The 27,613-nt window shown below is 42.7% G+C and overlaps 1 pseudogene; it reads right to left on the bottom strand.

The window, feature by feature from the left end:
• Window positions 1-11,968: 11,968 nt before the first annotated feature.
• Window positions 11,969-14,283, bottom strand: LOC147433930 (uncharacterized; annotated as a pseudogene).
• Window positions 14,284-27,613: the final 13,330 nt, after the last annotated feature.

Raw genomic sequence — 27,613 nt, 5'->3', positions numbered from 1 at the left:
AAAGAGAGCTAGAGCAAAGGGAAGAGAGAGAGGAAAGGATCTTGCGTAATACCTTATTTGTGACTTGCAAATGGAGATGGTTCGTTATGATGCTATCGTAGAACTTGTACAAAACTCAATCAATGCTTAGTGATTGCTAATCATTGCCAAAACACACACACACACTGTCTTAGGGTGTGGGAGACCTCTCACCACAATACCCTCTTACAATGGACAAAAAACTGGCAATGAAAAACACACTAAAACACTTTCTAAAATCAAGATCAACCGATAAAAACTCAAAATACACAAGTCACCTTGAATTCACCAAACCGTATTGCACAAATGGAAGGACGAAGATTTGAACGTCGAATCACGCCTTCGATGCACCAAACCTCAATTTATTGATGATGAAGGAGCATATACAATAGTGGTTTTGAGATTTGTGGAACTCACGCTCTCTCACTTGCAATGTGTAGCTTGAAGGCTTCTCTCACACCAAGAGTGAAGCTCACAAGTGGTTGCTACACCTAAGTCTCTCCTCACGCATAGAGTGTTGGGGTGCTATGTGAGATATTGGAGGGTGTTTTACAAGAAGGAGAGGGGCCTATTTATAGGTTGGAGACCCCTCATTAAGATTATTGGAAATCCTAATTTACAAGCTAACAAATCAGGATTATGATTTTTTTGAATATCAAAACATTGCGGGCCTTCTTTGTCTGCTTGAGTCATGGGTGTGGGCTCAAAAGAGAGCATTATTGATGGTAGATAAGGTGAAAGTAAGTTTTAAGGAAGGGGAGAGAGAGAGAGAGAGAGAGAGAGAGAGAGAGAGAGAGAGAGTTACTATACATGTCTTGAGGTGAGGTGTCTTTTATGGTTAGGTCAATGCTATTTTGTGTTAGTATGTTAGTCGTTAGTAATCACTAGAAAGTTAATGTTACATTTACAATGGGTAGAGTGAGTTGATTTGATGAAGGAAGAGGGGTGAATTAAAAGAGAATCATTGAGATGGTGAAGCTTTGAAGAAGCTTGAACTCACCCTTGTGTAGATTGTGGAAAAAATGACCGCTGGTCTTCTTCTTCTTCTTCGCTTCTTTACGCCGCCGCCACGGTTGACCACCACGATGAAAAGAGGATTTGTTGATGAAAAATCCTCAATTTGCAGAAGTTATCATGGTTAAGATGCTGAATTTTAGATATTTTAGGAGAGGTAAATGAAATTGTAACATAGAAGCAATAGAGAGAGACATGGAGAGGGTGTATGTATGTAGAGGTTCATAAAAGAACTATAGGGATGAGAGAGAAGGGTAATGGTGAAGAGGGTGGGAGAAGCCATGGAAATTGCAGGTTTGAGTGAGGGAAGGAGAGGGAGGGATGTGTAAGAGTGAGTAGGTGTGTGGAAGGGTGAGAGAAGACTAAGGGCTACTTGTGAGAAAAGTGGGCAGACTGGGGTCCACTCAAAAAATCATAGCTCACCGGTGGTAGCTCCAAAAATCATGAAAAAATTTGAGGTGATTATTCAGAGCGTGGGCTACATTTTCTCTTTTGACCACCGCTCCAAATTCGGAGTGGAGATAGGTGCCAAAATTCTCACCAAAAAGCTTGTTTTTTATGCCTGCAAAAGTCTTTATGTGGCCCCCTCCTTTGTTGAATTTGTACAATGCATCCAAGAGTGAGCCCCTCCTTTGTCATATTATAATACAAAGCATTCAAGTTGCCCTTGACCCATGCATGGAGGAGGATTATTGGTGAAATAAGAAATATATACATGGTGGGACTAGTGTATGGACTATTCATGGACTTTAGCTCAATGAGCACATGGTGTTAGAATAATGAGTAAAAATAATAATAAAAATATGGAGGAGTTATGGATATGGAAAGATATTGGAATCATATGATATGGTCCCTCCTTGAATTATTTTAGGTGAAAGAGGAAAAGGTATGCAAGTAAATAATATAATAAACGTAACTAATGAGTAGAAATCAATTTTTTGTTTTCACGAGGGTGAGGGTGAAAATGTGGGAGTGATTTGTATAAAGGAAAAAAATGAGGTTAGAATATGTACATATTGGCAAAAAATATACTTATGGTGTAAGAGGATGAAAGAAGGTGTACATAGGTTTAATAAAACACACACCTAAGTAGAAATATTTAAATAAAATACCAAAATAATTATAAAAAATCCCTATATTTAGGCCATATATACAATGAAATATTTACACACAAAGAGGCCATAATATACTTTTATTTTTTATTTTTTTAATTTTTTTTGGCTCACCTAGCCCAGTGACTAGCTAGCTGAGGGTTTTTTAAGAAGATATGGGAAAAGCCCCCTAACTCACACACGCCTATGTACAGTGAAATGGTAGGGATAGCCATAGTGTTTGGGTGAATTTGGGTAGGGTGGAGTAATCTAGTATGGCAATTATGGAGAGCCGAAAAACGGCTATCACTACCTTGTACGGATTCACACTATCACTACAGGGGGGATTTGTAGACATGTAGTAGTGTTAGTGTGTATACGCGCTTCACCAGGGGCACTTTTCTCCCACTGGGTTTTTCCCCCTGGACATCCGGTGTGAAAGGACACCTTATCTCTTAGGGTTTCATATAAGCTTTGTAGCTCTGAGTTTGTATACTCTATTATTCTAATACAGAGAGAGAGACTACAGAGATCTCGTATGCAAGCTCTGTGTCTTCTCCTTCTCCATCTTCTTCCTACTCCGAGTTGCTGTCTTCCTTCTGTTTCCTGTTTCATCATCTTCAACATTGTTGCCTTGGGAAGAGTTTTGAGCATTGCCTTTTCCTTTAGCTTCATTTCGATCCTTGTTTTCCATGGGCCTGACATTTCTTCTCGCCCCTTGTTGGAAATTGATCCTTGAAGAAACCATAGTGTGGTGGATTACTTTGGTGATAGAACTAGGCCGTTGGGAGTTGACATACTCGGCCATTTCTTCAGGTAATTCCACACAAAATTGTTGCTTTCTTTTGGTGAAGTCTATCCTTTGAAAGCCTGTAGCCTTGAGATGTAAATCCCAAAAATTGTCTACATATTTCTGGATAGACTTGTTGAAGAGCTGCTTTAAGCTCCGCCATTTGGTAAGCACTTTGTCCTTTGCATCGCTTACAAGAAATTTCTTCATAATGGAAACACATAGAATTTTCCATGTCTTTGGAGCCTCGCCGTTTCCATGAAGGCTAGCCCACCATTGACAAGAAGATTTCTGGAAGTGCATAGCTACATGGTGTATCTTGGAGGACTCCATGAAGCCCTTGTCTCCAAAGGCCACATCAAATTGTTGGATGAAGGCCAATACTTTATCAGTGGCACCAAAGGTGCTATCATAGGTAAGAAAAGAGATACTCTTTCCTCCCTCTTTGAATTTCTTGAGCTTTTGGGACCTTCGCCATGCTAAGTAAGTTTTGCGATGTCCTCCCCTCTTGTATTCTCTAGGAGAATAGCCACAACTTTCGTCAGAAGAGAAGGAAGGTGAAAAAGAAGGAGAAGAGGGTGACCTCTTTCTTGTGTTTTTCTTCCTTTGTTTCTTCTCTTCCCTTTCGGAGTGACGAGGAGAAGGACTATGGGTTGACCGTTTCCTCTTGGGAGGAGCTGGCAATAGTCAAAACCGCCGTCTTTGTGGACCACATCTTCAGAGGAACTTAGGGATTTGCTTCTTTCTCGTTCTTTGGCTTCCTCCTCTCTTATGGGAGAGATCCTTCTTTTGGGAGTCTCATCAAGAGACCTCCTAAGCTCTCTCTCCTCTTGGAGAGGAAGGTAAATCTCATAAGTACGAGGTTGTTGGGTAACTTTGGCTTGCAAAGCAGGGTTGCCCATAGCTTGATGCAACCTAGTAATAAGATAATTGATAAACATGGGTGCATCATCATTAGCACCTTCATGTGAAAAATTAAAGTTATCAATGTTCATTCTACTCTCTTGGTTATCGTTAGTCTTAGTAATTATACTTATGTGTTTACTTAGTGTATCCTTTGGCAATTCAAAACCTTAGTTGCTTCTCCTCTTAGTCTTTGAAAATAAGCACTTAAGTATCTACACCCACGGCTCAAATTGGTTAATTATAGAGAGTAGTGGGGTGGGTCTAACATAGCAGAATTGCCGAGGGATAGATCCTTTTTAACTTCTTATGGCTCAATAATGGTAAAGCCGTAGGCAAGTCTTAAAAGACCCCATTATTAAGACCAATGCTCCCGAGGTGTGTATCATATCCCACATAGTGGGATCAACAAAACTGATAATAGATCCCAGTCCCACTTACCCTAATATAATTAACAAAATCAACCATGAATAGGCTACTTAAGAACCTCTCTTCTTAAGCAAGAAAGGAGAAACCACATGCTCTAAACCAATGTAATGGAAATGGCCTATGAACTTTGAGAATAGCAGAATTAAGAGAATTAAAGTGAGCATTTTTGTGAGATCACTTTGAGAACATAGAGGGTGAACTTAATTGATCGTAGCAACATAAACATAGTACTTAATTAACTTGGCATGAACAATACTTTTGCAAGAGAGAGAGTATTAGAGAACATGACAATAGTTGATGACCGGATTTACTTGGAGCCAGTCCCCCCTCCAAAAGGCGTTTGTATTATAGAATCTCCCATAAAGAGAGACTTGGTACAATACAATCTTTGTGTTCCTTGTGACCTTGGTGATGCTATGAAGATGGAAAGCTTCATGCATCATGAGAAAGCATTAACTATCCCAAGCCTCAGTCCCAAGGCCTCAAACACCTTTAAAGGTGGAGAGAGCTAGCGGGGAATGAGGGTAGGAAAGAGGAAGAAGAATCATCCATAGGAGAAAGAAATAGTTCCTCACTTATCATCACTCTTCTTACTTAGCATAGCCAAAGAAGAAGATGAAGAAGATGTCAAGCTTAAGCGTTGAAGCATGGCTCTTGGTTGGATTTGCATTCCATAAGCCAAGAGTGTTGGTGTAGGCTCTCCACTTCTCAATAAGCTTGGAGAAGGACATGGAGCCCTTGCACTTTGCACTTCACATAATGAGAAGAAGAGAGAGAGAGAGAGAGAGAGAGAGAGAGAGAGAGAGAGAGTGGGAGAGTATACCCCCCCTCTCAAGCTTGGTCCACCCCCCCCCTCTCTCTCTCTCTCACACACACACACACATATTATTTAATTATATCATTTGGACGTGTGTCCTCTTTTTCCTCTTTGAAAGAAAAAACTTAATTTTTTTTTTAATGCATCTAAATTCTCATTGGATCCCTTTAAAGCCTATCCAATAGGATTCAAGCACATCATGAGGGCCACATGTGGAAGATTTTGACATGTGTCTTTTATGTTTCTTAAGTCATTTGGTTTGAATTGAAGACTTCAAGCACTTAGTCAATTAAGCATGGAAACAGTTTATGCCTCTTGAGAGTTTATCTTTGAAGTGAACACTTCAAGAACCTTAATCATTTAAGCATGAGAATCACGTCAAGCTTGGGCAAAGTTCCCACAAACACTTTAAGCACTTTAGTTAACAAGCCGATAAGCACCTCATGCTTGGGTAGGATTCCCACCTCAAGATTAGCCCTAGCTTGCCTAAGGTCAAAGGATTTTTTAACACTAACTTTTGGAGGTCTTTAATGAAGCTAATCCTAAGGTCTTTTAAGATCCATTAGATGCACATTGCTCTTTGATAGACTAGCTCCTTTTGGACCCCTATTGAGATCTAACCATCTCTCCTCTTGGTCCCTTGTTGAGGTAAATATAGAAGCAGTTATTGCACATTGCTCTTTGGTAGATCGTCTCCTTTTGGACCCTATTGAGATGCAACCATTTCTCCTTTTGGTCCCCAGTTGAGATAGGTCTAGAAGCACATATCTATATCCTAACTCTTGTTCCCCTTTTATCTTCCCATATTAAATGATTTGTATAAAATGAGAAAATCATTTGTAAAGTTAGATATTATATTTTATGACATCCTCTGTGGCTTCTACCATGTTGAAATCCCCAAAGATTATGACCAGACCTTGTAGACGGCTAAGATGGCTCCATAGGTGAGTTCTGTCTCTGACAGATCCTCCTGCATGTACAAAGACCAATAGACAGTGGAGAGGGGCTTCAATTGCCAAGGCAACCTAATATTTAAATTCTGAAGAGAGGTAAGGATTAACCTTTCAATTTTGAGGGACTCCAAGGGCTGTGCCACCAGAGCCTCTAGTGTGAGAAGAGTAGAACCAACTATGCTCCCTAGAAATAGTAAGGAGCCTTTGGTCTAATTCTGGACCAGTAGTCTTGATCTCTTGGAGGCCTATAACCTTGATCAAGTAGTTAACAAGCCATGCCTTGATTTTCTTGGCTTTGTTAGGGTCAAACAACCCTTCAATGTTCCAAGATAGAGATTTCATCTAATATTGTGACAGTCCTTACGATTTTTGCTATGGGTCTGCGGAGACACTTGCATCACCGAGTTGTGGATCCTCTTGTTGTCCTTGTGCACCTCCATTGGGGAGGGGCTTGTCTCAGAGGTTCCCTTTAGTTTGGGGACCATGTTTTCTTTATTGTGAGGGATGGGAGAGGCTTTATTGAGGTCGATAGTAGTCTCTCTATCAACCTTGTTTACTTGTGTCTCTAGCCGAGACTCTGAGTCCTCATCCTCACCCAAGTCCTGCTCGATAGAATCTGTCACTTCTGAATCTTTCCACTCGTGTAGAAAAGCCACGATAGCATATCTGTTGGGGGCCCTGGGTCTACTCCTCTCGTTGGATTGCTTCTCAGCAGGAGGACTGTCAGCCTTAGCCGGTTGGGGGGGTCCTAGAAGGGCCTGTGGTCTTCTAATTGTTGTCGGTTTCTATAGGGGTGGTAGGTTTATACGCCGGTTTAGGTTTCTTGACAGGACAATCACGGACAAAGTGACCCTTAATGCCGCAGTGGAAACATGCGTTAGGCAAGTATTCTTATGTTAGAGGCTGGACGAAGAATTCACCATCATCCAACGCTATTACCATCTCTTGAGGAAGGTCCACTGAGGTGTCCATCTCTAAGAGAGCCTGCGGATGCCAAGCAAGAATGTAATCTCCGCTGGGGTGACCCCCTAACACTTTCCCAAGTTGAGCCCCTATGACCCTAAGGTGGTTATGGAAGTGCAAAGGGAGGTTAGGGACTCGTTAGGGACCTCCATCCAAACAGGGAAGTTTGAGAGAGTATCCCTCTCTGCGTTGTAGTCCTTGTGCCACTTGAATAGGCATAGGGGAGAGGTTCGGAGTAGCCACATTGGTCAGAGCTAAGCACACGAAAATCCATATTAGAGTTTTGGAAAAAAAACACATATTGATTTTTTGGGAGGGCTTGGATGGTCTCAACCTCTGCTCCTATAGGACCCCAGTGGTTCTTGATCCAACCTCTCAAAAAGTCGGGTGGGGACCAGCCAGAAGACCTGTTAGAGCTTTGTTCTCTAAATCTACTTGAGTTTTATAAAGTTGGGCAGTAGGAAGAATAACAAGAGGCTTACCATCTGTAGCTTGTCCAAAGCCTCATGTAGCAGTGCTTCCGCCTCCTCCTTGGTGAGGGACTAGGGAAGTTGTAAAGGCGGTTGGAGCGGTAGGGCCCTCAGCAGTCGGAGGATGAAACCCTGATGTTGGATTGGCAATAGCTGTTTGCAAGAAGAATCCTGCTCCATGACGAGCTAGCCGGGCTGCTTCTAATCTGCTCATGCTATCAGGTGGGAGAAGATAATCGCCCCCATTATGGAGCGTGGTTAGGGGGTTGTGGTGGGATAAACCTTCATGGTTAAGGCCATTAACTCTCCCAACGTGGGCTATAGGGGAGTTATTGTTTGCACTAGGGAGTGGTGAGGTAGCATGCCCGAGGCCCATATGTTAGGGGGTCTGGAGTCGGGGCCTAGCGGGGTGAGATAACTTGAGAGGTCATCTCCCCGATGGGACAGATTAGGCAAGGAAGCGGCGATGCTATGTAACCTTTAGGCCATCGCTGTTAGGGTTCCTCAACCCACCTTGCTTTCTAAATGCTATTTTCCAAAGTTCCATTCACCATTTTGGATTAAAAGTGTGTTCATAAGAGTTTGATCCCATGATATGAGGTATTGATAAAGGTCCTTTCATTTAAAAACTTCATAAAAAGTCATTTTATTATCTTGTTTTATTACCTTTTTAAATATATATATTTTTTGATAAAAAAACACTAACATATGTTTTAAAGTTAAACTTTATTATTTTTATTTTACGTCTCTTTTTTTTTTAATTGTCAAATTGTTGGTATGCAATGTGCACCTTTCATATTATTTCAATTGCTTTAAGTGTGCACTCAACTTATCTATTTTTTTTACTTGTCTTGTGGCATCCCATAATGTTTGTGAACGGATCCTACTTCATGGCCAAGTATGGCTTTCTTGACATGTGGAGAACTCAAGGAACGTAATAATCTCACTATTGTTCAAGGGAGGTTTACTACATGGATGGATGATGGAGGAAATGTTCAATTTGTTGTTTTGGTGCTCCTTAGGATGATGCCATGTAATGGAACGTGCTCGCAAGTCACACTTTGCGAGGGAGGTGAGAAGAGTCACTCACGTGCATGCCCAAGAGAAAGGGAGGAGGTCCTCGTCACTATGTGGCACGGTTGGATTTCGGAGGGGATCTATGGTGGGAATGGGAAGCGGGAAGCAAAACGTAATCCTAGCCGTCCGGCGAATTGGTGAACTAGGGGTGAACTACACGTGACTAGGGGTGAAATAGGATATGGTGAACTAGGGGTGAACTGGGGTGGAAAAGCAAATTGCACGTCTTTTTAGGAAGACTGATTAATGGTGAACTAGGGGTGAACTATGCGTGAACTAGGGGTGAAATAGGATATGGTGAACTGGGGTGGAAAAGTAAGTTGCACGTCTTTTTAGGAAGATTGATTAATGATTGGAGGTGAACTTGGGGTAAACTAGGCCTTAAAAGTAGATTTGCACATAATCCAAGGTCTATAAAAGGCACTCATTATTACTTTGAGAAGGCACATTATAAAAAGCCAAACCTTCACATAGGGGGACTCTAATGTGCACGTATAGTGAGGAGAGAGAGCTTTGAAATTAGTGAACTAACAGTAAACTAGGGTGAACTAAAGGTAAACTAAGGTTTTTTTAATTCACCATAGTGAACTAGGGGTGAACTAAGGGTAAACTAGTGGTGAACTTGGCCTCGCCTGTAAATGTGGGTTCACAGAGGTGAACTAAGGATGAACTAAGAGTGAACTAAACTCAGCTTCCTACAATATGGAATCACTTGAACATCATGCGGGCAATGAGATCATATCGGACCTAGAGTGGGAGAGTGACTCAAACAGTAGCAACACATGTGATCAAGCTAGTGACTCTCCGAGCTCCTTTGAAGGTGATGAAGTCATATCGCGGAGGACACAAACAAGGTTACCTTCCTTCGATCCACTAGCATATGTTTCTCCTATTTTCTATTCTTTTGAAAGGAGTACTTATGAGTTGATGAAGAATGTGATTAGGGATGACACTTTAATCACCTTGGCAACTCTTAAAGCTTGTGATACTAGAGGGGTGCTAGATTTGGGTAGATGGAGAAAAATGAAGGAAGGTTTGTGCTTGGGACAATATGAAGATGGCATGAGTTATCTTTGTTTACCCTCATCATCTTCAAAGCTCAAGATATCTTATCTCGAAGAATGGGGGAACATTGTCCAAAGTTGCCACACAAAGGGGTATGAACAAAATCACTTGGGGATAGAAGATACCATTAAAACGATCAAGCTAGAGTGGTGTGTGGACATTAGAAGACATGGGATTCCACTTGACTATGTGAAGGACCTTCTCAGTTCTTGTGAGTGTAACAGATGGAAGGAATACTTAGAGGCATGCAATAGTGCCAAAAGAAAGCATACATATGTGCGTTTTCCGCATCACAAAAGTGTAGATGTATCAGAAGTAAAAGTAGCTTTGGTGGATATTATGATTGAGCATAGAGTGAGGCTTGTTATGGTCCGTTTGAGTAAGAGCCAGGGTATCTCTAAGACCACTATTGATTACATTTGTCATAGAGGTGGACAACCCCATAATAAAGGTACCAAAAAGAGGCTTAGAAAAACAAAGAAGTGTGGATGCCCTTTCAAAGTCAAAGTAGAATATCTTGATGGTAACAGAAAGGCCTCCATTTTTTTGTTTCCTCTTCATGAAGGACATACCCCTGGTAGTCATGAGGATTTATACCACTTACCTATCCACCCAAATGTGATTGAGTGTTGTATGGAAGATCTGTTTGATGTTGGCAATGCACGAAGTGTTGCAAAGATGTCCTTATCAAAAGAGCAATTACATTATGAATGGTCTTCTTCCATTGATCAAGTGACCTTCAGATTCTTTATGATACAAAGGGAAGTTTCAATGATGTCATTTCAAATATGAAATCAAGTTATTTACTGGACTATCTCTTTGATTCAAGTACACTTTGTAATTCCTCGTGGTGAAACTAATGCATTTTAGGTATACTTCTCATTTTGTGCTCCAAGGAAAACTTTATAGGGATGATTGGACATGTATGTTGACCGAGGCTACAATGCTAAAGAAGCAGGGAAAGGTATCCATAATATTTTGTGCTCGTTTGTGAGAGTTGTAGTGACTAAAAGTTGTTTGAGCATAGTGCCTATTGAAGCTTTTTTTGTGAAAACATGCAGGTGTGCTACTACCAACCTTACAATCCTCATGCAGCAAATGACAGTGAAAAGCCCTTTATTCTTATCATTCAAGACCAATGGATGTTGGAAATGGCTATGCGATTCTCTCGGCATAACTCATGGGCTATTGATAGCACTTTTAAGACGAATGCGTTTGGGCTACCACTATATGCCGCTGTCTTGCCAAACCAACATGGTGTGGGTATTCCAATTTGGTTTATGATGTGCTCTAATGACCTATGCTCAGACCATGAGAGGATAGCATTAGAGATAACATTATCTACAATCCTATCTAGAATGGGGAATGTTAGACCTACGGCCCTTGTCATTGACAAATCTGTTTTAGAGCTTGAAGCATTCTCAAAGGTCATCAATGGAGATGAATGTTGTTGGCATTCTTATGAAACGGGACCCCGAGAGCAACGTTTTTGCCACATTATTGTGTGTTGGTTCCACACAAAGAAAGCATGGGTGGAAAATCTTCTTCCAAAGGTTTGTGGACTCTTCTTTGTGAATGCAATGCATGTGTGGGTCTCTGTGCACCTTGATAACCAATTGTTCTTGTATATGTAGGTACCAAAGGAGCTCCAAGATCATCTTTATTCATCAATGACAACAAGGTATGCCTTCAACGAGGTAGAATTTGAGAATCACTACCAAGAACTTCTTCAACACTATGCAGCTCATGTTAATGTGTTGAAGGCACTTATGCATGCCTTCAACCAGGTAGAATTTGAGAATCACTACCAAGAACTTCTTCAACACTATGCAGCTCATGTTAATGTGCAGAGGTATGTGACAAATGGTTGGTGTGGACGTGACTGCCCATGGCGCAGAAGATGGCCCAAGTTTGGTCGTTTATTCAACTATGGAAATGTTGACACTACCAACTTAGTGGAGAGATTGTGGAAATACATAAAGTACACCTTGTTAGACACGTGGATCAATAGATTGATTGTGGATCTCTTGCATGCTATTGTGGGTGATTCAACAACTGGCACTAGAATGGGTGGTACTTTATTGGAGTTCTTCAAACAAAAACAAGAAATAGGTAAGACAAGCCCTCATGGATTGATTTCTCTCTTTGTTATGAAAGAGGGATCTTAAACTTGATTTGGTATTGTTACTCTAGTTGACTCGGGCCGCTACATCTCAAAAGTAACATCACAAAAGTTTTTCATATAATAAAGCGATTTCCAACGCATGAGGCAAAAAGAGATGCTACATAGATATCCTAGTATGGGGTGTCCAAAACACATCATCCTTGCACTCCATCAAGTCCTAGAGACTTTTTGCTCCATGCTATAAGCTTCTCTTTTAGCCTTTGAACGGATTGGTGCTTGAACCAAGTCTTTGTGAGCTGTACATCAAACATAGAGAGTTAGTGAACCATGTAAATCACTAAAGATAGACCATCACATAAAGCTAGGTGTTTTTTCAGTGAAAAACATTTACATACCCAGCTCTTTGATCGTTTGCCAAAGGCCCCAGCAATAAGATGCTTCATATAAGCCATAACATAAAACCCACAATCATGGGCATTTGGTTGACGAGGAACCTAAAGACATGCATCAATTTTCAATAGTGAAAAATCATATAAGTTGATCTTATCAACATGAAAACACACGCGTACAACACTTGAGCCATTGACACACCTCAGGTATTTCTAGTGGTGAAAGTCCTTTTCTTGGTTTTGCCATGAACTCTTTCAAACCCTCGTTCAAACAATTGTGAGATAGAATCTCAAAAACCCTACAAGGAAATCTCTTAGATCCAACTCTCACCCAATAACCTCTATATTCCTTACCACATACATACCTATAAACACTAGCAAAATAGGTTGTGCCATTAGAATCCGGCAATGAATTGAAGTACATGATAGCATGTGAATGCCATGGAAATTTGTCAAAGCTTTTTGAAGTGATTGTTGAAGATGACATAAAGGACCTTATGGTTCCTTAAACAAGACATAAATATGCAACAAATTAAGCATGACAACCAAAGGTACATCACATCACTTTCAAGCTAAAAGAAAGTGAATAAAGCATACCTACTAACTATTGGTAGAAAAAGGAACCAATGTTGAGACATATCTAAACCTTGCAAGTAATTCTTGATAACTCCAATGTCTTCATGGTGACATAGTCTAACATAGTCATACCATAAACTATCCATGAACCACACTTTGTCTAAAATCTCTTTACGCAATGTGTTTTCTATCCAACTATCACCATAAAAAACAAAGACATTGCGTTGAAAACTTACATAATACACAAAATATTTTTGAAAGCATAGAAATGAGCTCTAAGCTATACTTACATCATAAACAAGTTCATTGTTTTTGTGGAAGCTTTGGCATGAGAAATATCTTCAAGCATTTTCATGTCCACTTCCGAAATTATATTAGATCGATGATCTACTTTCAAAACTATATGTCAAAGCAAATTCAAACATTAACAAATTATAGAGAATGTCAAACCTTTAGAGGATGGTAATATTCACCTTGCTTTTATGGACTCGTTGCCATTACTACTACTTGCTTCCAAGTTAATTCCCCCGTTGTTTATCACCAAAGAAAGTGGCACGTCGCCTTTGCAAAGAGGAGAGTCACTAATCATTTGGATTTGCTTTGACAAACCAATGGTCACCCGAATCTAAAGTATATTGACAAGATTAAGAGAAGCTAAGTAACATTATTTACTATATGCATGATTTATATTTCTACATGAACAAAGTTTTACCCGTTTTCCTCTTTGAATGGACAACGAATTTTCAAGCAAGGAAGCACCTAACGGTACGGGAGTACCCTCTATGAATTTCATTTTTTTTCCTTGCTTCACGGGTGCAAGCAAAGGACCATGCCCATTATTCAATGTGAGATTTGTCTACAAGACATGCAACTCATTTAACACCAAAACATCATACCATACAATTAGTCCTTTAAATAACGACACTACATGCGACATACCGGAGTACATGCTTGCTCAATATCAACTTTCTCCTCTACTTTTTTGTCCTCTACGTTTTTCTCTTCCTTATGTATTTTTCCACTGGGGTTACGCTTCTAAAAAGAGTCAAAAGCGAAGAGAAAAAAAAACTTAATCCTTATAACAAATAAAAAGTGATGGTTGCGATATATATGCTTACATTCATTTCAAAGCCACCATCAATCTGTTTTTGTATAGCCGCCATGCGTGCATCTTTTGTGCTCATGTAGTCCCTAATGCTTTGGCCATTTCTCTTTCTACAAAATCTTCTTTTGATCCCTTTGCTAGCTTCTCACTCTCATCGAAAGCATTCCATTTTCGAAGCAAGGACTTCTCCCTCCCTTGTAGAAACTTTGATTTGTTTCTCTCGAACTTATAAGCCGCATCCTTGAAGCACACCTTTTATTGCTTCTCGTATGTGTTTGCCCTTGATGAAGTCCGATTCATCATGCCTCGAGGTCGACCACCCTTGTGTAGCGGAATATCACACTCAGTGGCATGATCATCTCGAAGATGGTCCATCGTGTAGACCCTCTTCTCGTAACATATTTTGTTAGCCCGGCACTCTTCCGTTGCAATGCATTGACGAGTTTCTCTCCCATTGTCACGCACAATTTCGATGTAGAGCGGCCTCGCATCTTCCATCCCTCGTGATTGTTTATTTGTGAGCTTCTTGAAGTGGAACACTTAATTGAATGCTCTCCTCCCCAAGCTTAAGGCATTGTATTAAGCTTAATGCACAGAGCTGAGGGTATAAGGCTTCACGGTTCTCCCCGAGCATATGATACTGGCGTACGTAATCAATGCTTCAATGCTTAAATAAGGTAATAAGCAAGGGGAATATGGTTAAATACTATGAAGCAAAGCTTGTCGTTATCGAAGGCGGGAAACCGTGAGCAGGAGGAAACGCAGGCTGTGCGCAATGGCAAAGGCCTCTATCGTTGAAGCCTGCTACACAAAGTTGTAGTGGAACCTTTGAAGGCCTGCGACACTTGCTTGCGATGGGAAGAGCTTGCAGCAGTTAAACAGGCCTGCGTTTCTGCCTGCTCACCAAACTACGCGCTGTAGGCTCGGGCAGAAACGAGATCGGGCAGGGGTGGCAGGCGCTCGTGCTGGGGGCCGACCTGGCGCAGGACACGCAGGCCACACGCAGGGGAGGGAGAACGTAGGGGAGGCGAGCAAACAACACTTCTGGCCTGTGCGCACTTCACCGAGGCGAGCCGAGGCTAGTTCACCCTCCAGGCCTGGCCTTGAATGCTCACGCTCCACCTTCATTCAATGCGCCGCCATCGCCTGAACCAAGGTCCCCCCCCCCCAATCGGACGGCTCTCACCCCCCCTACTCCCCCAGCCCTCGATCCCCTCTGGAAAAGTTGCCGTGCCACATAGTGATGAGGTGGAGGAGGTCTCAAGGACCACAAAATCATGCTGATTGACACCAAAAAGTAGGCATAGGGTTGGTAGATTTTTTATCCTTGTTCCCATGCAATGCAATGCACCTTGAGTTGTAATCTTATTTACTATTTTGATCCTTGTTCCCATGCAATGCAATGCACCTTGAGTTTAAGTTTGGCAAATTTCCTATTTGTTGGCTTTTTTTTTTGTAGATTCCAATTTCCTCTTTAAATTTATGCATGAGGTAGCTCTTAATTCTACCCATGGATCAAAGTGAACATGTCCAAAGTTTAATTAAATATCTCTCTCTCTCTCTCTCTCTCTCTCACACACACACACACACACACACACACACACACACGAGAAAATTTGTTCTCATAAAGGACCCTTCATGTTAACCATCCTTGGAAGCTACATGCAATGTACATAAAAGATTGCATGGATTAGTGAGCGAGAGATTCTAATTAATATGGAGAGGGAAGGGAGGAAGGAACCTCGGGGGTTGCACTATTGAGAACCCCCCTATATTATAAAGTGCATTTGGGGATATTAAAAACTTTTTTAACATGTGAATGAAAATGACCTCTTATTTTAGAATTTTTTCTCAATCATTTGCCTAAAATTTTTGCTTTAAAAAAACCCTTCTACTAAACTCACATGGTACATGTTAACTAAACTCACATGGTACATTAACATGATCACATAGTGCATCCCCAAGCAAGGAACCAAGTCAATGAGAATAGGTTTCAAAGTTTTTATTCATTATGCATCAGATTGGTGGAGTCATGTCTTTTCTAAGCTATGGGCATCTTAGACACCATTCAAGTTCAAAATGCATCTGTGGAGAGTCCTTATTGGTTCATCGCCTACATCCTATATGCTCCATCAAAAAGGATATGGTACTGATAAATGCTTTCGCTGTGGCCAACCCGAGAAAGTGAGACACTTGTTTTTGGAATGTAAAGAAGTTACAGACTAGTGGGCTTGGGCTTTTGGGTTAAATATTGGTGGAATGCTTCATGGGGTATTCAATGCACCAAATATATTCTGACTTCTGGGTTGCTCTCTATAATAGATGACACTATGCTCTTTTGCCTGTCCTCATTTAGGAGTTGGTTTATTTGGTTTCTTTAGTACGCTAGAACCTTGGGGGTATCTGAAGGTCGGCACCTCTTCAAAACAATTGTTCCCACCTTAGTTCTCAAATTCAAAACGATGGAGAATGTGTCCACTCTACTAGATAGAGCTTTGTGGGATAAGTGCTATCTTATTCTCAAGAAGATGTAGGGTTGTAACATTTTTGTAAATATGACGTTTTTTCTGTGTGTGTGTGTGTGTGTGTGTGTGTGTGTGTGTGTGAGAGAGAGAGAGAGAGAGAGAGAGAGAGAGAGAGAGAGGTAGATGAGGAGATACCACTACAAGAGGCTATTCATATTAGCGACGCTCACACAGCGACGCTCAAAAAAAAATAATCCCGGCGTCGCTATGAGCGTCGCAAATTTACTTGTAAATTTGCGACTCTCATAGCGACGCCGGCTGGGCTAAAAAAAATAACAGAGAGCGCCCAAAAACTCAGATCTCAGATCTGAGTTTTTCGACGCCCTCAAGCAAGGAGCAGGTAACGCTCTCCCTCTCTCTCTCTCTCTCTCTCTCTTTCTTCTCCACACACACACACACACACACACACACACACACACACACACACACACGAGGAGAGGAAGGAGAGCCAGGTATGCTCCTTCCCTCTCCTCACTCTCATGTTCCCTTCCCCTCTTTCTCTCTCCCTCTCTCTCTCTCTCTCTCTCACACACACACACACACATAGTGTTTTTGAGAGAGAGAGAGAGAGAGAGAGAGAGAGAGAGAGAGAGAGAGAGAGAAAGAGTACAAACATAAACAAAAACGCACACACACATACATAAACAAAGAATGCACACACACATTGAGAGAGGAAAAGAGAGAGAGAGCATGCATAAACAAGAAACGCACACATTGAGAGAGGAAAAGAGAGTGAGAACATGCATAAACAAAAAACGCACACATTGAGAGAGGAAAAGAGAGAGAAAACATGCATAAACAAAAAAACGCACACACATTGAGAGAGAAAGAGAGAGAAACTAATTTAACGTCGTAGGAAACTAATTAAAATTAAAAGACCTAAAGATCTAGCCGACGAGGAGTTGAACTCAAGACCTATTATTCAAGAGGGAAATGGCATAACCAATCTATCATACTTGGCATGGGTGATAGAAAGGTTATACCATTTATCTCTTTTTATTGGCACACACATCCACACACGTGCACACACACAAGAAGAAGAGAGTTATAACATCGTAGGAAACTATCCTAAAAGACGTTAAAGATAAGGTTAGATGTAGACTTACGTTAAATTAGATTTAGGTTTATTTAAGTTAAATTAGATTAGATTTAGGTTTATTTTTAGTTAGATTTACGTTTATTTACGCTAGATTTAGATTTACGTTATATTAGATTAGATTTAGGTCTCCATAGACTGCGATGCCTGCATGAAGCGGGTGAAGAAAGCCCTCAATGGAATATAGGGTATTGCTGCCTTCACTCATGGTGGGCTCCGTCGATCCAAAAGTACTGGTGAAATGTCTTCAGAAGATAGGGAAGAAGGTGGATCTTCAGGGCGGCAAGAGTCACTACATCCCCGACAATGACCATCTAGACAACCTCTAGTCATTCAACAGCAACTTCAAAGTTAGTAACAAGAGCAAGAACGGTCCAAAGGGCCAATTGCTGTCGTCAGATGTGGATGGAGATGAGGCAGCGTCACCGCCGGAAGTTAACTCTCACATCTTTAGTGATGAGAATGCCAACTCTTGCCGAGTTATGTGAAAAATTATGTGTTAAATCAGTTTTAAGGTTCTTATAATCCCTGTTAGTTTAGTTCTTTGTTTTTAATATAACATAATTTACGTTAGATTTAGATTTATGTTATATTAGATTAGACTTAGGTTTATTTAGGTTTACCCACACACACACACACACACACACACACACACACACACACACACACACAAGAAGAAGAGAGTTTTAACGTCGTAGGAAACTATCCCAAAAGACGTTAAAGATTAGGTTAGATGTAGACTTACGTTAAATTAGATTTAGGTTTATTTTTAGTTAGATTTACGTTTATTTACGTTAGATCGAGTCCACGCAAGAATTACTTACGGTTTAGGGTTTAGAGTTAGACGAACAGTGAAAAGATCTACTGTGAAAAGATGTTAAGATGCTGTGAAGTGCTACAGCTAGAGAAGAGGCAAAGGGGTTTTATCCACTACATGCAGTATCATGTAGACGTGGGTCTGTAGATTTCTTGTACCCACAAATATAGGCATTGACCAATAAAGACGAGATTATAACCCGGTGGTTTTGATCTCCGTGCACCTCTAGACCGAGGTGTGCGGGGATTGGACATGACTAGAGAATGTGAGGTAGAGAGAGAGAGAGAGAGAGAGAGAGAGAGAGAGAGAGAGAGAAAGAGAGAGAGAGAGAGAGAGAGAGATAAAATGAAGAATGCCAATAGAATATTAAATTTGTTGTCCAGGTTATAAGATTTTTATCCTCATTATGAGTAGTGACGAGGATGTGGGACCGTCCAACCGAAACACCTATCTCTCAACGAGGGTCTTATGTCCTTGTAATCAATGCAAGCATGCTGTGCGACGGACAAGACGTGTTTCTTTGCAGCACGTTCGCGAATTTGGCGAGTTCGATCCATCTATTATAGATCGAGTTGTTGCCAATTATAACTCGTCGGACTCTGACGCTGGCCAATAAGCAGCAATCTTGTAACCCAATAGACGTGTTCGCAGGCGCTTTGGTCAAGCAGCATATGAAGACCTGATGAAGATTCGAATGCGCGAATACTACAAACACAAGCGTTCCGAAGTGCAAAAAGCAATCAAGCATGGGTGGAACAGGCCAGATTGGCTGGCCAAAGAAGATTGGAAGAATGCGAAGAAAGCAGCGCGCGAGAATCCCGACAAGTAGAAGCAACAAAAGGATGCAGCCAGAGCGCGAGTAGAGGCAGGGAGCTCGCACCACTTGGGGAGCGGTGGATGGGTATCATTTGAGGTCGATTTTGTAAGTGTTTTCGCATTGCTCTTTATGTTCGATAGTTTAGGATTTATGAGTTTTTTAATTCTAACATAATGAAATCTTTGTATGTTTTGACAGTGGTCGATGACAGGATGTGATCCCACACTATACGAGAGCGAGTACGCAGGCAGGAAGGGCTTAAACGCCCTGATGGACATTCTTAGTTTTCGCGGCGGCATGGTTAGTATTAGGGTTTACTTTTTTCTATTTTTTGTATTGTTTTATAAATGTCGTTATATGTTTATACTTACTGAAAGCTGTCTTATTGTCTTTTTTTGCAAAATCCGACAGATACACCGCTTGGACGCGATAAGACGTCTGACTAGACGACGTCAGTTTAGCCGTAGCTAGATAGCATTAGTTTAGGGTTTCTCATAGCTTATGTATCATGAGACGGATTTTATACGTCTTTTTGAACCATGTATATTATTACATTTGTCACCGCAGTTCATTTTGCCAATCAATTCTTTATGCCTATGATGTTGTACAATTGTCATTATTACATTTGCCAATCAATTCATTTTGCCTATGATGTGTACAATTGTCAATTTTACGCTTGTCAATTTTGCAAACAATGCGTCTTGTTGGTGACTATTTTGGGTCTATTATCTACCCTTGCACTTTTTTTAAAAAGTGAATCAAGTACAATATGGTTGATGGGTGGCAGGGCATTCAATGCCCTGTCACCAAAAAAAAAAAATCTCGGGCGTCGCTATAACCGTCGCTATTGATGGCTCTGGAGCGTCGCTATAAGCGTCGCTATAGACTTCTGTGTAAACGTCGCTATAACCGTCGCTATGACCGTCGCTATGAGCGTCTCTATATAGCGACGCCTATAGCGTCGCATATAGCGACGCTATTAGCGACGCCGGGGGTTATAAAAACCCAGTGTATTTCCGTCGCTAACAGCGTCACAAGAGCACACAACCTCTTGTAGTGTACAGAGACACTCATTGAGGGTCTTAAAGATCTAATATAAAATTGGAAAAATTACCAAAATACCCCTCTAATTTGTGGAAATTCCCAAAATATCCCTCAAATTTCAAAAATTCCCAAAATGCCCTTGTATCTACTTTGGTTGGATTATTCAAGATTTTCTAATCTTTATTCCTTTTTGACAAGTGAGATCCATGTTTGAATGCTTAGAATGTAATTCGTCACAAATCACCTCCCGGAAAAGGCAATTATGTCTAAAAATAATGAAACAATTCATTTCCATACCCTACATAACCAGCTCAAATTCTAGATTTACCATCTTGTATTGATAGACAATCAGTCTTCTTATGAGAAGCTACAATTTTTTTAATCTTTGGAGATATTTAATCTCACAACCAAGGGTATTATGGGAAATTTGAAAAATTTGAAGGGCATTTTCGAAAATTATGACAAAATATTGGGGGCATTTAGGGAATTTTTGAAATTTGAGGGGTATTTTGGGAATTTCCACAAATTAGAGGGGTATTTTGGTAATTTTCCCTATAAAATTATAATATAGACAAAGTGTTTCCCCAAAAAGAGAGAGAGAGAGAGAGAGAGAGAGAGTGGTTTACAAAAGCAAGATAGAGTGATTTTCCATGAAGATTATTCAAACATTGAGAAGAAGATTTTTGGGGAGTGTTTGATTTTAGTTCAAACGCTCTAGACCAAAGAGTGTTGTGCGTTTCGACGAAAGTGAAGTCCTTTTGGGACAATTACACTTCCGCCTACACCGCGATGTGCACGATTGAGAAGATGATTGCCAAAGGATTTCATACAACTAATCCCTAGGCAAGCATTGACAATCAGAGAATACTTACTGCATGGACAATAGTTTCATGTGCAGTGCTAGGAGTATCGACTTTACTCATATTGAGATCGAGCATGGCAGAGACTCCCTCTTTCAAGAGTCCTGTGAGCAAGTGCTCTGCCACACCATCTTCAAGCAGCCTCGTGATCGCCCTCCGAAGGGGCCTGGCACCATACGTGGGGCAAAAGCCTTCGTGAACAATCTTGTCATGGAGTCTGTCACTCAGTTGAATGTTGATGTTCATGTTGTCTCGCAAGCGCACAACAAAGTCCTCTATCATAAGGTGCGCAATCTGCCGCACGTGGTCTTTGGTGAGAGGGTTAAACATCACAATCTCATCAAGGCGGTTCAAAAACTCAGGCTTAAAGCATTGCTTGAGCTCAGATTCCACGAGGGCGCTGCAGGTACTGTGGTTAGAGGAGCTTTCAGCTGCCCCGGAATGGAAACCAATTCGCTGCACGGCGCTGCAGTCGATCGCGAGGGCACCGCTCCCCACATTGGAAGTCATGATGATTAGCGTGTTCTTAAAATCTACAACTGTGCCTTTACTGTCCGTGAGCCTACCATCCTCCAGGATCTGCAGCATTAGGTTGAACACGTCGGGGTGAGCCTTCTCGATCTCGTCCAGTAGCACAATGTAAACGGGCGCCTCTTCACAGCCTCCGTGAGCTGCCCACTCTCCTCATAGCCCACGTAGCCAGGAGGCGCTCCGATGAGCTTGGAGACAGTGTGTCTCTTCATGAACTCACTCATGTCGAGCCGGACCATGGAGTCCTCAGAGCCAAAGTACACAGACGCGAGAGCCTTTGCTAGCTCGGACTTGCCCACGCCAGTGGGCCCGCAAAAGATGAAGCTGGCTATAGGCCTGGCGGGGTCTCGCATGCCGACTCGAGCACGGCGCATTGCTCCACTGACGGCCTTCACGGCTTTCTCCTGCCCAATGATCCGCCGATGAAGCTCGCCCTCCAGCCCGTGTAGCTTCTCCGACTCTGCGCAAGATAACGTCTCCATGGGAATGCCTGTCCAAGAGGCAATGATGTGTTTGATCTGAGCTGGAGTTATATCAATAACTGGCGCAGCGACAGGAGCTTGAGATGGCAACATATTATTAATGCGCGCATAGGAGCCGGCTGTGAAGCAAATAGGAACTGATGCTAATAACAACTAATCTAACAAAGTAAATAATGAGAGAGAGAGACACTGCAGTGTAGCAAGGAAGTAAAGCTAACTTGTATTGAAATAAGAACTTGCACACTCTTCAACATAATAAAGGTGCCTTTATATACATTAGGCAAGGGGAGCTTTATTGGGTAAGTGCTAGGATGAAGGGACGTTACCTACATTAGGGGGAGATGATTTAGGGGGTGGGTGAGATCATTGAGACACTGAGTGAGCACCGTTAATAGTGGTAAGATATTTCACATCCCCCCGTAACGGTGAACATCTCATTACATGGGAGAATCCCCCCCTTAAGGAGATGTGCAAGCAGTAGACACAAGTGACAAATTTCGACATGCTGTAGTTTGGGTCGTAGCAGGTACTGATTTGGTGAGGAAATCTGCCCAATTGTGAGCAGTGGGCACATATTGCAACTTTAAAAAACCATTGGCGACCAATTCCTTGATGAAGGGATAACTGATTTTGATGTGCTTTAGTTTGTTGGAGAAACTTGGGGAAGCAGCCAGAGCAATTGCAGATTGGTTGTCGCAGTAGAGGGTTATGGCTTTTTCCGAGATAGGATATGGAAGTTGAAATTCGTGAATGAGCTCAGAAATCCAGAGAGCTTCCCTGGAAGCAAGAGCAGCAGCTACATATTCGGCATCAGTCGATGAAGAGGCAATTGAAGATTGTCGTTTTGTTTGCCAAGATATTGGTGCACCTGAAAGAGAGAATATATAGCCACCTGTGGAGAAGCAGCGGGGATCATCCCCTGCCCAATTGGCATCAACATAGCCACTCAGAGAGATAGGTATGGTGGCATCATAAGCATAAGTGAGAGCATAGTGCTTAGTGGTCAGGAGATAGCGAAGTGTGCGTTTTGCAGCTTGCTTGTGTGCTTTGCATGGCTGTGACATAGCGCGAGATAATATATGGCTGGTGTAGCAGAGATCAAAGCGAGTGCAGAATATCAGATAACGAAGCTGACCACAAAACTTGGGATAATGAAGAGAAGGCCAATAGAGCTCATCAGCGGGAGAGTAGGCATGAAATTCAGGTGCTAAGTTGTGTTTGAGAGGAAGGGGGCTGAATTGAGGAGAACAAGTGCTCATGCCATAATAAGTGAGAAGCTCTTCAATGTATTTTACCTGGGTGAGTTTGATCCACTTGCCATAGGGGTCGCGAAGCACTTGAATGCCGAGAAAATACGTCATTGGTCCCTTGTCACTGACAGGGAATTCTTGTTGGAGACAGTCGATGGGGCGCAATACCATGATTTCAGTGGTGCCGATGAGTGGGATATCATCCACAAATAATCCCAGAATGGCGAGGCCATCATTTGTACGCCAGATGAAGATATTGAAGTCGACACTAAGTTGCTCCAACCACATGCAATGAGATAATTGTGTATGCGTGTATACCATTCACGTGCAGACTGTTTGAGGCCGTATATAGGTTTATTTAGCTTGCAAACATAGTCTGGATAATATGGATTTGCAAAGTGAGGGGGTTGGGTCATGTAAACAAGCTCGTAGAGCAAGTCGTGCAAAAAGGCTGTTTTAATGTCAAGGTGATGTAGGGGCAAATTATACTTTGCAGCTATAGCGACTAAACGTCTAAATGAAGTTAGGCCTAGAACAGGGGAATATGTATCAAAATATTCTACACCATACCTGTGTGTATAGCCGCGAGCGACAAGTCTGGCTTTGTAACGCTCAATTCTGCCATCCGGGAAGTACTTTTTCTTCAATAGCCATTTGCATGTGACTATATTGTGATGCTCTGGCGGTGGAACAAGATCCCAAGTATGGGCTTCTTCGAGTGCCTGAAGCTCAACTTGAATTGCTTCGTGCCATAAATCTCCCTCACTGGATGAGAGGGCACCGACGACCGAGATTGGCAGAATATCTTCGACGGGAGCGGATGGGGTGGTCGATTGAAGTTCTTCTTGGAGAACAACCGAGAAGCTTGTAGCAGCGTAAATATCTGCTAATGACCTTGTGCGGACGCGACTGCTAGAAGCTGCTTGATCAAGGTGTTGTGCTGATGGTGATGAATCCGACGAGGTGCAGGTGGTGGGAGATGTCGCTGAGGTTGATGTAAGTGGCTCGACCTCGTCGATCCCCGATGGAATAGGTTGATTTGAGGGTGTGGCATGAGAATCCTCCACTGGCGAGGGAACCGATGTCGAGGTGGTAGGTGTGTGATAGGATGACGCAGAGCGAGATGGCTCTTGGGTAGGGGCTGCTAGCAAGGAGGGAGCAGGTAGAGGCATTGAACTCTTGCGAGCGGTTTGGTAGGTCCGAACCATAATGGGCGAGGATGGGGTTTGCAAGGCGGGTGGCCGATGGTGGGAAACGTTGCCAAGAGGGAAATTATTTACTGTGTTGCGAGCTGGAAACTGAATGGAGGATGGTGCAACAGGGATAGTATGCCGTGTGAAGCTGGGAGGGGATAAGGGAGGGTTATAAGCGCCCAAGGGACGAGAATGGTGGAGCAGACCAAGCTGTGGCGAGCTGCTACGGGTTGGGGTGGCAAGGAGGCCTTGCGAGGCTGCAGCAGGATGGGGTGCAGGTGGGGAAAGTTGCGCAGGTGGAGAACCAAATTGAGGTTGGGTGTTATGTGGGGTGGTGGATGGAGGGTGTGCAGCGGCAGTGGGAGGACACCTTGAGGATGGGCAATGGCGTGAAGGGCTGAGCTGCGCAGGGTGTTGTGTGTGGGGAAAGCGAGCAGGGAGAGGTGTAGTTGAAGAAGGCTCGGGATGCATGGGGTATGCAGTGCGCATGGGAGAGATATGGGCTAATATGGGCGCCTCAGAATCCACATGGCGGCATGTAGCCGTGTTGCTAATTGGAGAGGGTGGTGAGGTGGTAGGAGTGGTTTCATGCGGGGTTTTACTCGGAGAAGGGAGGTGAGCCAAGAAATGAGCGGGATAGCGAGCCGGTTGGTGGATTTCATGCGGAGGAGAGTAAGTATTGGAGGGAGAAGGGCCTTGGAGGATGAAATCCTCATCAAAAATGACGGTTCTGGCATGAATGAATTTGTGGAGCTCGGGTTGATGGAGGCGATAAGCTTTGACTCCAAGGCAATCTCCGTAGCCGACGAAGATGGTGCGGGTGGCTCTTGGTGATAACTTGGAGACTGGGTTGGTTTCGAGAGGATATGCTATGCTACCAAAAATGCGAAGATGGCCAAGGCTCGGCGGGTTGCCATACCATAGAGCGTATGGAGTGGTATTTGGATTTTGAGATGACGGGATTCGATTCTGTACATAGCATGCGGTGGCCGTAGCTTCTTCCCAGTAATTGTCTACTAGACTGGCTTGAATGAGCATGGATCGAGCAGCATAAAAAATGGTGCGATTCTTGCGCTCGGCCCGACCGTTTTGCTGAGGGTGAGCAGGGATGGTATATTCATGACGAATACCCGCCGTGTGGCAGATATCCCAAAACTGATGGGATGTGTATTCCCCGCCATTGTTGGTGCGGAGTACCTTGATTTTCCGATCATGCTGGTTTTCAGCCAGTGCTTTGAAGCGCCTAAAATATGTGATCGTTGAAGCTTTATCAAGCATGTAATATACAACTGTGAACTTGGAGTAGTCATCAATAAAAGTGAGCATATAAAGGTTGCCAGTGAGTGATTTGACAGGCAAGGGGCCACAGACATCAGAATGAATGAGATCAAGCGGTGCGGAAGCGCGTGATGATGATGTAGGAAAAGGTGCATGATGTGATTTGGCAAAAATGCATCCTTCACAGAGGGTGATGGGAGTGAGATGCTTGGGTAAACCGAGGGCAAGCTGGCGGTGTGTGAGCTGATGTAAAACATGTTGAGAAATGTGACCTAGTCTATAGTGCCATTTGAGGGTGGTGTCGTGTGGGGAAGATTGTGCAGAAGATGCAAGAGCATGTGCAGGAGATGAATCACCTAGAGGGTAGAGTCGCCCAACCTGGGGTACCTGAAGATTGATATGCTGGCCATTGACATCTCGGGCTTGTATGTTGCAACCATTTTTTGTGAATTTAATGGTAATACCTGAAGAGGTTAGCTCGCTAACAGAAATAAGATTTTTCTTTAAGCCAGGTACATAATAAACTTTAGATATAGTAGTGCGTAGGCCATTGGGAAGATTGATGGTGGCATCGCCATAGGCTGTAGCAAGTTGGAGGCTATTATCTCCGAGACAAACTTCTAGGGGAGTGTGGAGATAGGTTAAATTTGAAAGCCAATGAAATTGATAGGTCATATGGTGGGTGGCACCAGTGTCAAGTAGCCAGAGATCAGGGGATGAACTATGGAGAGTAGCGGCATATAATTGCATAGGATAAGAAGGGTTATTCTCATATGTAGATATATCAGCATAATGAGCTTGGCCATGAGAAGAGGGTGAAGACAGAAGGGGTCTGGCCCCCCGTTGAGGGTATGACGGATAAAATTGAGAATATGCAACAGGAGGCCGAAAATTACCTTGATTACGGGGTTGCCGACAATCCTTTGCAATATGACCAAACTGATGGCAATTGGTGCATTGCTTCGGGCTTGAATGATGTTTCTTTCCATGGTTGTGGTGCTGATGAGGAGGGCCAGAGTGGTTGAACGTCTTCTTGCCAGGGTGAGATTTGTGAGGTTTAGCCATAGTGATTAATGCCGTTGACTTTTGCGAGCCGTTGGTGTGGTCGCGAAGGGTTTCTTCTTGTTGAATCTTTGCTACTAGATTTTGTAGCTGTAGATTTTCCGTCGTGGCTTGTGTGGTAATGAAGGCCCTCCATGATGCGGGGAGGGAGGCCAACAGGAGCATGGACTGCAGCTCTTCAGGGATTGGTAGCCCTGATATGAGTACTTCGTCTAGAAGTATCTGCCAAGTTTCTAAAAACTTGGATGAGGACTGACCTTCTTGCATAGTGGTGTTTACCAGTTTCTTGATCAGGGAAACTTGGTAAACGAGGTTGGTATGCTCGTAGTTCTTCTCAAAGAACTTCCAAATAGCATTGGCGGTGGTGAGCTTCTTCACCATTTGGACTTGCCGGTCTTGGCAGTGGAGAATAAGCTCCATCTTGGCACTATTATTTTTACTTTGCCAAGCATTGTAGACATCGGAGATGCCAATAGGATCCTTGTCTTTGGGTTTGTCGGGTTGAGCTTCGACGCCCGACGTAATTTCCCAGAGTTGAAGCTGTGTAAGGTAAAGCTCCATTCGTATCTTCCATACTTGGTAATTCGTGCCGTTGAGTTTGTCGATGATGTAGCGAGGCTTGTATGCGGCAGAGGACATGGAGAATGACTCGGCCATCGTGCAAGGCTCCGGATTCCTTGACGTGAACGAGCAGACCTTCGAGTGCTTGGAAGATAATAGAGAGGGGCTCTATGTGCTAGCTAAGACAGAGATGCAAGGGGCTAAGGCGAGTTCCTAAGCTCTACGAAGCTCTGATACCATGTGAAGCAAATAGGAACTGATGCTAATAACAACTAATCTAACAAAGTAAATAATGAGAGAGACAGAGAGACA

This window comes from Adiantum capillus-veneris, chromosome 19, assembly GCF_014529385.1.
Source record: "Adiantum capillus-veneris isolate H3 chromosome 19, ASM1452938v2, whole genome shotgun sequence".
In the NCBI taxonomy this organism is placed as follows: Eukaryota; Viridiplantae; Streptophyta; class Polypodiopsida; order Polypodiales; family Pteridaceae; genus Adiantum; species Adiantum capillus-veneris.
The sequence above is the reverse complement of the archived record's forward strand: the minus strand, read 5'-3'. Positions and strand labels throughout refer to the sequence as shown.